Source organism: Pangasianodon hypophthalmus, chromosome 9 (assembly GCF_027358585.1).
Source record: "Pangasianodon hypophthalmus isolate fPanHyp1 chromosome 9, fPanHyp1.pri, whole genome shotgun sequence".
Lineage (NCBI taxonomy): Eukaryota > Metazoa > Chordata > Actinopteri > Siluriformes > Pangasiidae > Pangasianodon > Pangasianodon hypophthalmus.
Window position 1 is genome coordinate 25,788,931 of NC_069718.1, and position 18,294 is coordinate 25,807,224.

Genomic DNA, 18,294 nt, shown 5'->3' on the forward strand with positions numbered 1-18,294 from the left:
GCATAAATGGCATCGACATACATAATGACACAGACGGAGCAATCGATCTGAGCTAAACAACACCATGATGATCGTTGGAGGCGTTTAATTATGATCGGCATAGCGCTCTAAACAGCATTATGTGCATGCGTGCGGCTGTGCAGCGAGGACGTATATAAGACTATGCTTCTGTGTTCAGTCTAATGAGGTTTGTGATTAGAGCGGTGAAAGCATTATTGCCTCTGGGAGAAAGACCATTAGGCACTGCTCCAGCAGGACCCCATGTGATGCTAACACTCTGCGCTAAATCTAAAATCCTGCATTCACCTCATCTTCTGTTACCATTTAGTCTACCTGCTCCCTAGAGATCTTCTAAACTGCATGCACATTACTTCTGAGAGACATTAATGCTGTGCTGGTTCATGCCTACTCTCTGCTGTCTGTGTTTGTAATTACTGCAATTTTATTTATTTATTTATTTTGCTAAAAGTGGCTAAGTCTGAGAAAGCGGGAGGAAGTAAAGTGGAAAAGCACGATGGCAGCACAATGTGTCTTATGAAGCATCTTTTCATACAGACAATTGACAAGCTAATCATATAATCACTGATTTGTGATTTGCATGTAAGACCATTAATTTCTGACATTTGTGACCATTTCTGATATTTTTCAGAGGCACTGATGCATGGATTCTTATGACAGCAAAGATTTGAATCCAAATTTGTGCTAACAACAAATTGGTTGAATATCACTTGAGTTTTCAGTGCCTGATGGAGCTGCAGATAAATACTGCCTCACCACACTCTAGCAGTGATGGAGCTGTTGATAAATACTACTTTCCATATATTCTCATTGATGGAGCTGTTGATAAGTGAGTTCTTGGTCTTAGTTTCTGTCTAGTGTTGTCTGAGTCTCAGTAGTTCCTGTCTGATGGAACTGTTGATAAATGCTATGGTTTGGGCATATGTGGATGAATAAATTGATGATTGGATGGATTTTTCAAAAGTGGATAACTATCAAAGACTTCCTGGATTATTTTGAAGTGTATTCAGTCTCTTAGTCATTTACTATGACACGGCATTAATAAAAGCACATATCAACTCTGACTTTTTTCTTTTTTTTTCTACTGTGCATAATACATGTCCTAGATTGAGGAGTTTTTCTTTTCACTTGTTTGAAAGCAATAATCAAAACCATAAAGCAGGAAGATGGTTGAATGATGCACAAACAGACGTTAACTTGTCGACCTGAGAGGCAAAAATAAGGAAATGAGGACATAAAGCTGAGTACTGTCACAGACAACGAAGCTGGAGCAAGACTGCACAAAGAGTGACTAAACAGTCCATAGTTCTTCATACTTCACATAGGCCTGTTTCTGATGAGCAACGCGTGCATATGATTAGTAATCAGGTGGCTGTGAGTGTAGAGTTCCACGTCAATTTTCCCAGGTCCCTATCTAAACACATTCCGGTGCCAATCAGAAACGACGTATAATGTAGGTCAACTGTTTTGTTCATCTTTACTCATAGAAATAATTTATCACAATGGTTTTATCACATTAATAAAACTGGGCTGTAATCAATGAACTGCATTACAAATCTAAACTTACAAAGATGTTAAAACACCATTTCACAACATAAAAGCTACCTATTAAGTAAAATCAGGTTTTATTGAGTAGAGAATAATGGAACGGGAATTCTGGTTACTGTGGACCGGCCATATTGTTGTCCCAGTTCCGAACTTTGCACTTTTCCGTGTCAGAGGTCAGGTTTTTCCAAGTTCCAAGGAGTCTGGGGATTGTGGGAAACAGGATTCATTTGTTAATTTAAATAAATGCTTCAAGTGATGCCATAGAAGCAGGTACAGACGCCGGATTGACAATTTGTTTACTCTTTGAACAAAAGGCAAAGCAATAAAACAGGCATCACTTTATTTATATTTAATTGAAGCTTTGATCTGAATGAACTTGACTACTAGTTAATGCTTCTATACTTGAGTCTACAAACTCCGATCACTTATAGTCAGGGGTTAGCCAGGGGTGAGTCAGAACGATCCGGAAAAGCATCACAAACTCAGGAACCAAACTGAACTGTCACATAAACAAGATTCAGTTGTGCTTTGTAGGAAAAAAGTAAGAGCCAATCCATTTTCCTCTTTAACGGGCATCATCTGGTGCAAGATGCTTGTGTTTTTAACGAGTTTAAAATTCATTTCATCTCAGCAAAACCCCATCCAAGTTTGATTATTGAACTGACAGAAAGAAATACAGTTTATGACCATAATGAAGTTGATTAGCAGTATAAATCCACCTTGCCACATGAACCACCTTGCCTTACTGGCCTGCTTTAAAGGAGCACAATGTGACCAAAACATATAACAGGTTCTGATAGTGAAAGTAAGACTGAAAGTAAGACTTCATATGACTGTTATAATTTGAGTTAATCAATTACTGTAAAGTTTACCCACCTCTTTTGATCGGATATAAATTTCATTAGGATTCTGATCAGTCGGGTTATTAACGGATTATTAGGCTGAATGTAAACAGCTGTGCTCAAAATCACTCTAAGTTAAGTTAGCGTTGGTGAATTAACTGCCCATATTCATTTATCTAAAATTGTAATGATCTGTGTGATATTCTTACCTTAATTAAGTCCTCACCGTGTTCAGATTTGTTTATCGAATTAAGAGTAAATGTAACTAGTTTGTAGGTTTGGTAATTAGGTTAGCTAGTCCATAGCATAATCTGATCCTGAGAACACAGATTTGATGCTAGTCGTGTGAAAACACAAACAGTATTCTATCGCAATGTTTAATCTGCCTTCTATGTTATCCCGATCAATATGTCGCAGTTGATTTGCAGCAGTGCCGCTCACCCCGCTCCCCTGAGCCGCAGACACTGGGCTGGCGTGCTGGCATGATATTTTTCATTTCGTAATAATTCTGTAATTTTTTTTCTGTGTGTGGAGTGAGACTTAACCGAAACGGTGCCCTTCTCCCGAACACTGTCAGAGTTCCACTACCTTCAAATTCCACTTAAGTAAATCCACATAAGTACTAAGTTTTGTTGCTCTGCTTGTTAAAATGGATTTTGTATTTCTTGTCACATAGTCTCTAATATTGAACATATAATATGAACCCTATGCAATCATAATGGTTGTGATGTATGCAGTGTTTAGCATATTTTTAGACCTTCAGAATGAGTCACCATAATTCACATCAGAAGATGATTCACCGTGTGTTACATGCCATGGTTTAGCTTTACTGGATGAAAGGGGAAATCCTGAAAACACAGCGGTTTAACTCCATTAATCATTATTCATCCAGACCTCTATAGATTTTTTCTGAAATGTTGTGTAATATAGTTGGAAACTTTAAACTTGCAACCCACTTAAATGCATAAAGAGATATTTAAACAGGCTTCGAGATAACTTTGAGCTAGTTTTTAATTTCACCGTTTTATATATTGGTAAATCAAACCCACATAGGCATCATATGATAAGACAGTCTATGATCAAACTCAAACTTGAGGTGTGTTTGTGCAGTTGTCTATATATGAAAAGGGATACAGGAAGAGCCAGAGATTTTTCCAATCAGCCAATCACGTGGCAGCAGCGCAGTGCACAAAATCATGCAGATAGGTCAAGAGCTTAAGTTAATCTTTACATCAAACATCAGAATGGTGAAAAATTGTGATCTCGTTGAGTTTGACCATGGCATGATTGTTGGTACCAGATGGGCTGGGTTGAGTTTTTCAGAAACTGCTGATCTCCTGGGATTTTCACACACAACAGTCTCTAGAGTTTACACAGAATGGTGCAAAAAACAAAAACCATCCAGCAAGCAGCAATTGTGTAGGCAGAAATGTGAGGTCAGACAAGAATAGCCAGACTGGTTCAAGCTGACCGGGAGGATACAGTAACTCAAATAACCACACTTTACAACCGTGGTGAGCAGAAAAGCATCTTAGAAAACACAAAGCGGATGGGCTACAACAGCAGAAGACCACACTGGGTTCCACTGTAACTGAATACAAATACATTATTCAGATTAAACAGATAATCTGTCCTAAATGAATGCTAATATAATATATTATACATTTGGCCACTCTGCTCATGTAACTTAGAAAAAGATACTGATGATACTGGTGAACCGTTCAGTTTTAGCCTTACTGAGCTCCAAAATAAAACCACATTTCTACCATGTTTCAGTACAAACAAAAGAAATACGCTTTTATATATTGAGCTGCTGCTGTAAATAGGTCATGCAGACCACGCACTGTGCACAGAGCTGCAAACTAATCCTTTAATTCATTTTAAAAAATATTGTTCAACTTGGACTTTCATTGTGTGTATTTTTCACTGTTCTTAAACGTATGTTCTCCAACGTTATTAAAAGAAAATGTTGTCAGAAAAGCATACGTCATTATGATGAAATGCCACTTGAAGAACTGCAAACCAGCAAACGTTTCTGATCTTTCTGGAATGTAACAAACCTAAAAACTAAGTAAATCTGATAAAATATTAATAGATGGCTATTGTTGTCACTGTAGCCTAAATAACAGTTTCTTGATTTGGGATAGACATTGTTTTTTGAAAGATAGGGTTCTTTACTCAGTCACACCAGATAGAAGATATAAAGCTTTCCAGAAAGTTCTGTATATATTTCTCTCTCTCTCTCTCTCTCTCTCTCTCTCTCTCTCGCTCTCTGTGTGTGTGTGTGTGTGTGTGTGTGTGTGTGTGTGGTTTCTTCAATATTACTGAGAACCGATATTGATCTGAGCCACAAATATCTAGAGTTAGATGCTCAATTTAGCCCTTTTCTACCTCCATTTCACTTCCTCATTGTTTTCTAGAGAGCTTTATTGTCCATGATTTTGCTTGGATCAATTGAAACGTCTTCACTGAAAGTGAAGTGTGTATGATTGTATGTGTGTGCTAACGTAGTATTGATTTCTGTGAGAGGAGCAAGATTGAGGACTTCACGGTGACATGTTCCTCTCATTGATGTCCTGATGGAAGCGCAGGTGTGGACAAGTATCTTAACAACTAGCAGCATGTACACACACACACACACTCACACACACACAGAGGCGATTTTAAAGGAGATGCACGATTTGCTGTTACTCTCTGGAGTTTTTCACGTTTTTGAGCCTCCATCATTTCACACAGTAACCATTTGAACAAAATGTTTATAAATATATACAGAATAAATGGCTATGCATATAATGGCACTAAATCATGTGACATGCACTAAGCATTATGCCATACCATCTATCTATGATCTCCTGATCTACTTCATTCCGGGTAAGGGGAAAATTATGTCAAGTTCATTTGTGGTCACTTTAAGTTTGCTTTATTGAAATTACACATTTCACAGTGTAAAAAATCAATGCAAGACTAAGCAAGCTTGTTTTTTTTTCTCAATATGTGCTATTTGTTACCAACCCACATTCTGCTGAATCTATTGTGTAGAATATTTATCTCTACTTTCCACAATATAGCTTCTCAATTAACCAATTAACCACCTCATTTCTGCCACTTTAAGAAAAAAAATTACTATATCATAGTAAGAAATGTTGATAACTTCTAAAAATGTTTTTATGTATATACAGTATACCTTACAAATGAAAGGACACTCTTTTATTTTGCATTCATATTGCAATTTAAACAGTTTTTGACAGCTTTCTGGGGCATTAAGCAATTCTGGGTAATAACTAGTAAGGGATTAACACATGCACATTATTCACTTTCCAAGACAAAAGCAGATTAAGGACTTATTTGTTCCATGTGCAATCTAAATTTGCTACTGAAGCTTACTGTCAGATTTTAAACCATTTTGTATTATAACTGAAACCCAAATTAGTGACAAATTCTACATGACCTTGGTTCATTGAAATGCACTTAATGATGCACAGTCAATAATACTAATGACTAATAATTACTAATTACCAGGCAGAGCTTCTTGAGGCCAGGTTAAAACAGTAAGATGCGTAGGAAAACTGTTGAACTGTTAAATGTGATACGAACACAAAATGGAAGAGTCTAGACATGAGAACTGCTCTCCTGTCCTACACCGAAAAAAGAGAATGTATGATCAGTCAGAAAACATATTAAGAGAACATATTATGTATAGTTTACATTTATATCAGGTTCTCATCAAAACGTGATTTCACTGTTTATACTAAGTGTAATTTAAAAGTTTTCTAATCACTAGTCTGAATTATGTGTGAGTAATTCACATAGTATTAATATGATCCAGTTACATTAAAAAATTCTTGCAAGGGTGTTGGCACTGAAAGGAAGAAATAACTGTAGTAGTAAATTAACCTGTATAGACCATGTGGGGTACGACAGCACAACAGGTAATTGTGCTGCTTCATAACACTCGTGACCTGGGTTCAATCCTGAGCTTTGAAAATCCATGAACAAATCATGATGTATTTATGAAACCAAACTGTGTTAATGTAACTCATTGTATTCACGTGAAACCAATGTATGCATTTAAGTAAATAAAATGAGCTTTTTTCATGGGGTATGGAGTAGCGAGCCCTGAAATAAATGCTAAGGTCCACTCGGGTCTGTGAATGATGTTGTTGAGGTCTGCACAGGTTCTCCAATTCCAGCCCTGAGTTCTGTAATCCCTTCATAGTTGGACTCTTGGACACTTCTCTCACGACTGCTCTTCTTGCCCAAGCACTCAGTTTTGTTAGTGTCTGGTTTGTGCCATATTTTTTTTTCCACTGTGTTATAATGGATTACACAGTGCTCCTAAGAAGATTCAAAGCTTCGTTGATGCTTTAACAACCTTCTCCATCTTTTTTCCTCCTAACAACTTCATCTCAAAGCTTCACAGGAAGTTCATTGGTCTTCATGACAGCAGGACTGATCTGAGCTGACATTTGAGCTGTGAGACCTCCCCAAAGTCAGAGATATTTATTGTGTAAGCATATAATTGGACATTTTAAAATTAACACAGATGTTCCCTGTTCATCATATTTAGTGTGAGCTCTTGAAAATTAAAATACTAGTCCTAATTTAGACTGCTAAAAGAAATATTTATATTTATACATTATGTAGTTCTAGACTTTATTTTTCTAATTCTGAAGACATTGTTTAATTTTATTTCTGTAGCGAGTGACTTCAAAAGGAGCAGAAGAAACCATTCTAATACACTTAAATTTGATGTTACAATACAGCAAGAAGACAAACAATACCTAGGGGGTGAATACTTTCTGTCTACTTTCAGGCGCTGTAGCAGTGAGACTTCCTGCTGAGCTTTTGCTGAATCCAAAGTAGTTCCAAAGTTTTGATTTAATACTTAAGATTCTCTCTCTCTCTGTATCTCTCTCTCTCTCTCTCTTTCTCTCACATACAAACCAGGGTGTGTACATCGATTTTCCATAGCAGAGTTGGATTTTAACTATCTTTCTTTTTAATTTGAAACAGATCTAGGATTGTAAATTAAACACAATAAGTAAACTAAACTAAAATAAGTCTGTATCTGAGACTGTTAGACCGATTTTCTGATTCAGAGCATTTTTGTCTTTATATCCCTAATATTCATAGTACACGTCTCTGAGTTTATTCACATTTTAGGTGTATATCTTCAGTGAGTGAACATGTCTTTACTAGGTCAGTCTTTTCAGCAGTCCAGCAAAAAGAATAATGATAATCATCAGGCCTGTGAATTGGCATACCTTGTAATGGCTTATGAGTGCAAAGGTCAGCCTTCTCACTGTCGACTCAGGTATTCTGCGTATCATTCATGGCTCAAAGCCCTAGACAGAATAAAAGCAAGAGGAGAGAATCCATTTGGCTGGTCACATCATTGTGGAGGCAAGTAGGAGGCAAGTATTTACCCTTATTATCTGTATTCATTAGGCCTTAGGTGGGACGCGTAGTATTTATAATTCATCATTTCTCTCTCAAAGAAAAACAGGGAGGAGGACAACCAACACATTATCGCTCTAGATTTCAGTGAATGAAGAATAAGACTAAAGACATGCATAAAATCAAGCTAACCAAAGGCATTATATTGACTCAGATTATGATTATGCAAGATATATTATATTTACTCATTTACTTTTAAGCATTAGTGTTGTTTCTTTTATAATTAAAAAAAAAAAAGCTAATTGGTGACGCTTGCAAAAGAGGTGCTGGATCGAGTGTAGATCAAGTCAATAATAGTCGATAAGAGCATTATCTAAAAACAGACATGATGGTTTATGCTTGCTAGATAGAAGGTGAGGAAAGGTGATATTAGTATGAAAGCAAGTGAATTTGCGGTGTATTAAATGTGCAGTCTTGTTTTACAACTCCCCGAGTGGCACTCACACTAGTACTGGTGTAGCATAAGAAACCTCAAGGACGGACAGAGTGTAAAATTAACTGTGTACTTTATGTGCATACTTACTTACAAGTATTAAATTAGCACAAGAAAAGGATCAGTAGTATGTTAGCTGTTGAGGAATTGTCAATGAAACCATTTTATATTTGACGGATTGAAGTTCTGCAGAATTGCAGGGCTTTGGGGTGTGTTTGCATAGCATCACATATTTGCATTTTGTGTGGAAAAAGAGAGGGATACTTTCTATTTGTAATGAGCCGCTGACCTCTGTGAGATCACGTCATTCTCTCCTTTAATTAGTTTCTAAATGTCAAGATACAGGCTTTTCTTGTGTATTGGTCATTGCACTGGAGATGGTGATTGGAGAGCTCCATTTGGCATCGCTCACGCTACCAAAGCCACTGGTTTGAACTAGACTCCAGTTCAAAGTTTGAATGGAGATGAAAGGAAAGCTCTTGAGCTCTTAGATTTGACAGCCTGCTCTCTCATCTTCAATAGAGCTCCTCCACACTGTATAATCTAATACGACCACAAACATTCCTGTGTCCTAGCAACTCCTAACATGAAACAACAGTGCATCACTATGTGTTGCCTCTCATTTCACATTCCATGTCCAAACATTCCCACACGCTCTTGTACACATTTTTTCTTTTTAATGGAAACACTGGAATATTTTTAATGGACTTGTTAAGAGGATGTGGAGGTACCGTTTTCTTTGGAAGAATACTATTCTATTTTAAATTAACTACTAGCACTTAAGACGAAGAACAATTTTTAAATAAATCTGACATTTTCATTATACAGTGGAAGTTTTATGTCTATGTAAAACATAATAAATGACTAAATGCACATAAACTTATGTTTTTATTAAAAAAAATAAAAAAAAATAACAAAACCAGAAAAGAGAAACCGAAAAGCGTAAACTCCTCTGTCCTGAACACTTTCCTGTCCTGGGAAACTTTGCAATTCACCATGACTGATACAAAGCGCTGATACTCGAGAATTCTTCCATAAATGTTACATAAATGTAACAAAAAAAAACCACCACATCAACAATTATATGTTTTTCTTTGTTAAACAACAACATATTGTTTTAAATGCGTTCATTATTAGTCTTAGATTATGTAGCGCGTCTGCTACACCAGTCCCTGTGTATGAGCTGTTAGTATGGAAACAATAAATTATTAGAATGAAACTCCTGTCCAAGCTGTGCAGTTATACAAAATTATACAACATTTAGTTCCAGTCCACTAATTTGATTGGATGAGCAGCGTTCCAGGAGTGCAATGGGACATTTTGTAGTACTCTGCTCGTCTGTGTTCGCTACATAAAAATCCAATTTTAGATTTTAAAATTAATATTTTAAAATATGAAAGAAGGGAAGCCACTTTCACTGGAATGTACAAATCATTGTCAGGTAGATAACTTATTTACAATCGCACTATCCGGAGTCACCCAAAGGAGAGTGGATTCCCTTTCGAGTCTGGTTCCTGTCAGTGTTTCTTCCTGTCAGTGTTTCTTCCTCTCAGTGTTTCTGCCTCTCAGTGTTTCTTCCTCTCAGTGTTTCTTCCTCTCAGTGTTTCTTCCTGTCGGTGTTTCTTTCTCTCAGTGTTTCTGCCTCTCAGTGTTTCTTCCTCTCAGTGTTTCTGCCTCTCAGTGTTTCTTCCTCTCAGTGTTTCTGCCTCTCAGTGTTTCTTCCTGTCAGTGTTTCTTCCTGTCAGTGTTTCTTCCTCTCAGTGTTTCTTCCTCAGTGTTTCTGCCTCTCAGTGTTTCTTCCTCTCAGTGTTTCTTCCTCTCAGTGTTTCTTTCTCTCAGTGTTTCTTCCTCTCAGTGTTTCTTCCTGTCAGTGTTTCTTCCTCTCAGTGTTTCTTCCTCTCAGTGTTTCTGCCTCTCAGTGTTTCTTTCTCTCAGTGTTTCTTTCTCTCAGTGTTTCTTCCTCTCAGTGTTTCTTCCTGTCAGTGTTTCTTTCTCTCAGTGTTTCTTCCTCTCAGTGTTTCTTCCTGTCAGTGTTTCTTCCTGTCAGTGTTTCTTTCTCTCAGTGTTTCTTCCTCTCAGTGTTTCTTCCTGTCAGTGTTTCTTCCTGTCAGTGTTTCTTTCTCTCAGTGTTTCTTCCTCTCAGTGTTTCTTCCTGTCAGTGTTTCTTCCTCTCAGTGTTCCTTTCTCTCAGTGTTTCTTCCTCTCAGTTTTCCTTGCAAGTGAGGAAAAAAAAACTCTGACTTGCTCCTTAGGGACAAATTTATAAATGTAATTTCAATTAAATTCAATAAAATTTTAATTTAAATGATACATATATACAGTATATTAGGATTCACAGTGAAATGTTAAACTGTTAAATATAAATATTAAATGTAAATCTTAAATATAAATATAAATAAAAATATAACTGGCCATAGCACGTGATTAAGCTGATTTATTGCTAGTCATTTCTTCCCGTCAGCAGAAACATGCTCGCGAATATTTATAATTTCATTAGATCATGTTGATACTGCATTAGTTGACCACATTCACGCCACATAATTCAAACTAGTAGATTAGATATTTGTTTAAATTACATTTTGTATAAGCAATGAAATCACGTTTTGATGAGCTACTTAGCTAATTCGCTGTGTACCTCCTTCTCTACTTCTGTACATCTGTGGTTTCATAGCGGAGACTAATTTAAGGATTTAACAGTTGTAATGATGACATCGCAATCCCAAATGAGCGTCATGAACCCAAACAAATAACACTGCCACCTGCGGACCTGCTCTTTACACCGGCTATGTTGTTCCTAATCTAGCACAGTATGATTTAAACCTGGCAACCCAACCAGCGCCGTGTTTTCCCATGAGGCACACACTCGGGCAGGATCAATTAGCATACGAACGAAACATTTTAGTTCCCCATTTACATTTAAGATGTATATTTATATTTAATATTTATATTTACATTTATATTTATCGTTTATATTTTACTTTTACATTTAATATTTACACTGAAACTAATATTTGACATGAGTTGCTATCTGAAAGTGTCAGAATGGCCTCAAATGTTCAGAAAAAATCAGAAAGTAAAGAGAATTCAACTTTATACATTTGGTGCCCTATATGTGTGTGTGTGTGTGTGTGTGTGTGTTGTAATTAAATGTCAATTACACAGCTTTGTACTGTATAGTAATTTACAGTATAAAACTGCTGCTCTGAGTGAATAGCAGGCAGACACAAAAGCTCAAGTATGAGGATATGCGACTGAAACAAATTGCAAAAAAAGGCTTCCAGAGTCTTGACCTGCCAATTTGATGGGTTTTCTTTATAATCCAGAGCTTTGCTGACTGGATGAACTCATGCTGCAAATCAGTTCCAGTGCCCTGAAATGTATTATTTAAAAGCAAATCACAAGAGTAGTGCAGCAATTACACGAATCTAAAACAGTAAATCTATAATACAATCAAAAGAACAACTCCTTCAAGCTAGAAGTGTCTAATTCTATTGTACACACACACACAGACACACACACACACACACACACACACAGGTTATTATATGAGCTCTGGATCTGAGTCAGAATTGAGTTATGTGAGTTATGTGAGGTGTTAATATTCAGACTGATATGAATGTGATAAATGTATTGAATCAGGACTTCTTAATTGCATTGCAGTCCTACACAACCCTTTAATAAACACGCTAAAATCTCCTTATTGCATCACGTTCAGTCGGATCTTCTCCTGTTCTGAGAGAAAGCCGCAGATGTCTGTGGAGTGACAGCATGTGCCTCAAAAATGAAGCTAGTCATACAGTAATGACAGGATACTGAAAAAAGTTTTAACACCGATTGCCATTTTATTAAACGGGAGAAGGAATGTGTGGGGGTGTTCAAAAAAAAAAAAAAAGAGTCCTTGTGCGTGTGTCTGTAAACATGAAGTGCTTAATTAGGAGATGGTTGACAGTCGTGATAATGGAGCTCAAGAACGCTAATGATCTGGTTTTATCTCACTGCACTCAATAATGCATTTCACACACACACACACACACACACACACAGAGAGAGAGAGAGAGAGAGAGAGAGAGAGAGAGAGGGGGGTTTTGAAGGTTCCATGTCTCCATGTGTTATTGTAAGCAACCCTTAACTTCAGTGCCCAAACCTCTGAGATTTTGAAATGTGAAAATGTGAAAAGTTTTTGACTCCGCACTGTCAAAATTTTCACATTTTCCGCTTAATATAGGATCTTCAGGAGCTGCCAGAAAAGCATGAGGAGGCATGACAAAGCTAGTGAGAAGGAGAGGAAGGAATGAGGAAATTGAGGAAATGAAAAGGAAGAGAGACAAATGAAGGGGGAAAAATCTTCTCACTTGAGCTGAGAGATACTCCAGAGTGTCATGAAAAAAGATGAGGAGCAGTGTGACGGCGATGCAGCTGGCACTCAGCCGTGGCCGAACACATATACGGCCAACTGAGAAGTCATTTTCAGTCTTGTATTATTCAAATTACTAAAATTATTCCTAAAAGTATCCTTGTCGAGTATTTCCTTTGACTTGTATGTTACGTCTATGTGTACACACTCTAATGTGTAAACACTAACTTTAATTCCTGTATCTGAAATAAAATCTTTTGGGTCTTTTACCAACTTTAAATAGAAGCAGCTCTTTGCACATCTACTCACACGGGCCTGCCAAATGTTGGCACAAGATCAAAACTGTCACAGATCCCTTTTATTATAAGTACACTCAGTCCCCAGAAAGATCTACATACATCGAAACACACATGTACACACTAAATAATTTAGAGTATCTTTCTCCTTCAGCAGAATTATAACTCGTTTCTGAGCTAACACACTCTCCGTGGCCTGTAAACGAGAGCAGCGGGTCTCTCCTGCTCTCTGCTGAGACCTTGCAGTCTATTTACCCACACACAGCCACGCTGTTTTCATCCTCTTCTCTCCACAGTTTAGTATGACTTCAAATCATCGAGTGGCTGATACTAATTTAAACGCCATCATCATCATCATCAAAAATTCATCAAACTTCTAATGATAGCACCGAAGCCTTAGCCCTAATTCAGCCTCATATAAAAATGTGCGCTCTCTCAGTTTTGAGTGTCTATCAGTCTGCTTATGTGTGCACAAGTGTGTATGAAGTGTGTGAAACTAACATAACCCCCACCACTTCCCTTTTCACCTCCAGATACACTCTATTGCCTCCCTTGCCCAGGAGAATTCTGATTATTTGAGGTCGAGGCCACTAACCACGAAGACAGCCTTTCAGCAGGAAGCAGGATTTCCAGGTGAGGATGGAGAGAAATGGCTGGGAAACAAGGCCAAAGGTGTAAGTGGATGGGGAAAATATTGAAGGCGGAGGGATGTGGTTGGGTTTTATATATCAGTTATACAACCATCTAATGTGAAAGTGCAATCTGGCCCTCTGAAGTCAAACACATTCTGACAAGGTCGTTACCATCAGTATAAATGCTACGTTTCAATCGGTGCGCTCTGGAGACTGTGTGTATTACACTAGCATGTATTTCATCTGACTAATATCCTGTTTTGAGTGCTATTCCCGATGGCATTCTGTGCTCGGCTGCTTCGGAATCAATCAGCAATTTTCACCCAGACACACACAAGCACCAAATGAAAGATACTGATGTTCATACTTCCATTTCTCTCACTGGCTCGTTTAGTGTCACAGCATGGATTTTCCTCGATTTCCCTGGTTTTCAGCCTTTTTACATTTTGATTTCCTTCAATTGTTCTAGAGAGTCGACATTATGCTATGATAAGTCCCTATGTTTTGCTTTCATCAAAGACAAGTAGAGCTTTCCTAATATTGGACTTACTAGCGGACAGTTTTGTTGAATTTGAATCCTGAGCTCCAGAAGCCTGCCTACACACACACACACACACACACACATTTATCTTACTATCTTTGGCATAATTATTAATGCAGATAATTAATGCCTTTAATAATTAATGCCTCACACTTTAATCTAACTCTAATCTTAACCGCACTTACAGAATGGAAGCCTTTTGGCTCTTTTAGGGTTTTTTTTTTTTGTTCTTTTTTTATATAAATAAAAGTTTCTGTAAAAACAGAAAAGCATCTTTAACAACCAAATGTCCCCACAAGGGTAAGATAATCTTATCCATATGGGGACATCTGGTATGTCAAAGAGACTAACTGAAATAGACTAACAGAGAAAGGAGGATAAGAGAGAGAGAGAGAGAGAGAGAGAAGGAGAGATGTCCTGTCAGTGAAGAATATGGGCGATTTTTTTATTTTTTTTGGAGTGTGTGTCTGTGGGCGTGGTCCTCCAAAGGCAGATGAAGAACAGGCTGATAGATGGATGACGGTGTCCATGAAAAGCTTCAGTTTTCCCTGCTGTAGGGGAGATATAGAAAGCACAGATTCGTCACCCTCTCTTTCCCCCCTCTTTTCACGTCTCAGTCATCTCAGTCTCTTTCCTGCACAGTCTATAAGAATGTGAGTGTCTCCCTGAGGCAGGATCCAGATGCACTGCAGTTTACAACCATCTATAATTCATCTCTACAGTAAAGCCAAAAACAAGCCTACCGAGATCATAGCACGCATTTTGTGTTCCAATTGATTTTTTTTATCCGTAGTGTCACAAGAAGAATTATAATTTATAATTCCGTCGGAATAACTAGATGTCAGAAGAGCTGTAGCAGTTATGTTACATATGACAGATAGCAGAATGAAAAAGGAGGTAAAAAATAAGAGAAGAAAGTGTAAATTAAGCTTTATAGATTCTCATACAACCTTCTAATCCCTCAACAGCAGATGCTGAGTTAAAGGTCAGCCTCCCTACAGCGCAGAAAACTCAACACCATGTTTAATAAAACATGAGACTAGTTACACAGATGTCCTTAAGATATTTTCTCTTCTGGTGGATGCAGTTTACACTGGTCAGGACCAAAAGAATGACTTTTTTGTGTACGATTCTAACAACCCCAGGCAACATCATGCACACAATCACCTGTAATAACCCTTTTTTGCACTATCCATCTGCTTGTATCAGTGGAGTTCACAGGTTTCAGCAGACGGCTGGTAAACATATTGAATAAAAAGGCTTAATTCAACTACTAGTACTATCAGCAACTCGGCATTACTGTTATGAAAATTTCTATACACTGAATATCAACATTCTGGCACAAACACAGGGTGTATATCAATGTATCAAACTTTCACTCGAATGCTCCGTATGAGATCACCAATGTAATTTAACCACACCCACCTCTAGCACTATGCTGTTTGAATAAGAAAGATACAGTATATAATAAATAATTTGACCTCTTTTTTTTAACATATTGAGCATAGCCCAGTTCCTGCATAAAGACTGTGCTTTTCACGGCATGTGATTAGATTCACTTCACCTCTCTGCAAACACAACCAGGATGTCATGTGGTAAAACCGTACATTAATGTGAATATTTTCAAAATGCTTTTCAAAAATGTTTAAAATATTTTCAGAACATTTTCAAAAAGCTTTTAGGCTGTAAATTCTTTCGGCTGTTGAGAACACAGAGACTTCTTGTGTTTTGAAAATATCTGCATTACTGTACTGCATTACCACATGACTTTCAAGCCTGATTGTGTTTGGAGAGAAAAAGGACATTTTTTTCAGGAGCCTGGAGAGTTTACATTGATATAAAATTATTTAATATATACAGTATATTGAACTCTATTCAAACAGTCTAGTGGTAGAGGTGCACTTGATTTAAAATATGCTTATGAAGAGTGTACCATACACTTTGTATCGTATGCTTGTGCCATGTGTTGATATTTAACGTATAGAAGTTAAGGTTGTGTTAAATTATAGAAGTTAAGGTTGTGTTAAATTATTTCACATACACATAGGGGCACTCTCACTGAAAGACAAATAGGCAACACTGTTTGAGATTGCTATTTTCTTTTTCAAATAAAAGAGTCTCTTTTTTAAGTAAAGGCTGTAATCATGTGTGTCTCTGAATAGCAAGTACGGTAAACAAAAAGAGCTGCACTTACCCTTGTCCAGCTCCTTAGTTCAAACCACACAAAGGGGGTGTTTCATCACGTATAATCACCTGACATGACTGTCAGTGATAGACTGTGTGGACGTACAGGCTGAGTTAGAAAGAAATCAGGGTTAGATAAAGGCCTGAGCCACTACTTCATACCAGTCTGTATATTTTAACTTGTTCTTGGTACCACAAAAGTAAAAACAAGTCCACATTTGTTAACGGCACATTAGTTGTGCTCTGAATGAAATGAGTGATGATTTAAGGAAATATACAATAATACAACTATTTTAGCATTACAGGCAAAACAAAAATTGGAAAAAGTCTTCCACAGCATGTGGCTGCTGGTTAGCAAAAATCACGAGACTAAGAAATAGATTTTTTTTGGTTACAGATTTTACTGACCAAATTTAGTCAGGGTTGTAGTATGCTTGTACTGCCAAAGGTTCACCTTAAAGATTAATTTATTCAAAACCATTAATTCCATATGCGTTAGAGACACATTCCTGAAAGCAGAGGCGAGCAGGAACAATCCACATGCTGCATGTAGTATATAACATTTTTGTGGATATTCATTATAATTTAGTCTGTAGGCTTCTCTGTCAGGAATGATAAACATATCCTTCTGGTATATACTGCCTTAAACGAGGATGAAACTATAACCAGTACCACAGCCAATAAAATGTCATTGTGAGAAATGAGAGAAGTAAAAAATCATTCCTCAAGGGTGGTATGACAGCAGGAGCACACAAGCTTGAGGCTGGGGCAGTGGGGAGTACAGTCTACAAGGGGAGATATTAAAGTTTACTGTCACATCACATTTCAGGATAATTCAGTTCACTCTCAAATTTTGGCCACTGGCCACCCAGCTTCTGGGAAAAAAATCTGACAGCTGAGCATTACTAAGGAGAGGAAATGTCCCGTACATGATGGCACATATCCACTGAAAAGGCACACAGATTTGTCATCCAAATATAGACAAATGTATGAAATAATTTGTCATACACAAAATCATACTCAAATGTTTGTTTAGCAGAATGCACAGTTATCAAATAAGTGACATTATAAACTGGCGAGAGTGCTGAATGTTGTCATAGCTGTGCCGATACACAGTATAACCGCATGATCGCGAGTGCGCTATTGCTTTGATAGAATAGTTTTAGAAATAAGAAATTAATAACCAATAACTGACATTTAGGACACAATATGACCAAAAAAAATTTTATTTTTGCCCTGTGAATGGAAATAGATCCCGAAGAAGTCGCACTCACTGATAGCCCATTGGATAGCTAGCTAGCTCACAGTGATCCCCGTTAAAGGTGCATCTGGTGAAATTGGCTTCCCTTCTTCCTTTTCATCTTCATCGGATGAGCTGTCATATTTTAAGTCAAAAATTATATTCATGAAACGTGCATCTTTTGCCGTGTCTGATGATGTCGCTAACTCTAATGTAGTAACGGTTTCGGTGGGAGTTTTACATGGCGAACACAGACAAGTGGAGTGATACACACAGTGAAACATCCCAGTGCGGTTATAGGAAATATAAGCGTTCCTGAAACCCTGCTCATCCAATTAAATCAGTGGACAGCAACTAACTGTTTATAAATAAATTTCATTTTAGCATTTCACGTTAGCATTTCTTAATAGCACCATTACTTTGGGACATATATTGTACACGCATTCACATCGAATTAAATCTTTATGTCAGATACTAATAATACTAGCGTCTGCTAGTGTAGCACCTGCATGACAAACCTTTCTCTCTCTCTCCTTCTCTCTCACACACATACATTTTAAACACACATCTTTTCACTACAGAGCAATAATTATGCATTCACTGCAGCTGGTTGAGATGCAGCTAATCACATTAGCAAATCCTACGGCTACAGGATTTAGGAAGAAATGTACCAACTTTACTAATGAGCCTGAAGGCCTCAAGGAACACGGGGGAAAGTAGATGTGCACTGGTGCACTACTCTTTCTCAT

The 18,294-nt window shown here is 37.4% G+C and overlaps 1 protein-coding gene across 5 annotated transcripts in view; it reads left to right on the forward strand.

The window, feature by feature from the left end:
• Positions 1-18,294, forward strand: part of chrm2a (cholinergic receptor, muscarinic 2a) — a 95,047-nt gene that overhangs the window by 26,874 nt on the left and 49,879 nt on the right. For 4 of the 5 annotated variants that reach the window (XM_026919226.3, XM_026919224.3, XM_053236779.1 and 1 more), the window contains exon 2: positions 13,482-13,581. The exons of the other annotated variant lie outside the window; for it this stretch is intronic. The gene's annotated coding sequence lies outside the window, so the exon portion shown is untranslated. The remainder of the gene's footprint in view (positions 1-13,481; positions 13,582-18,294) is intronic. 5 annotated transcript variants of the gene reach the window in all.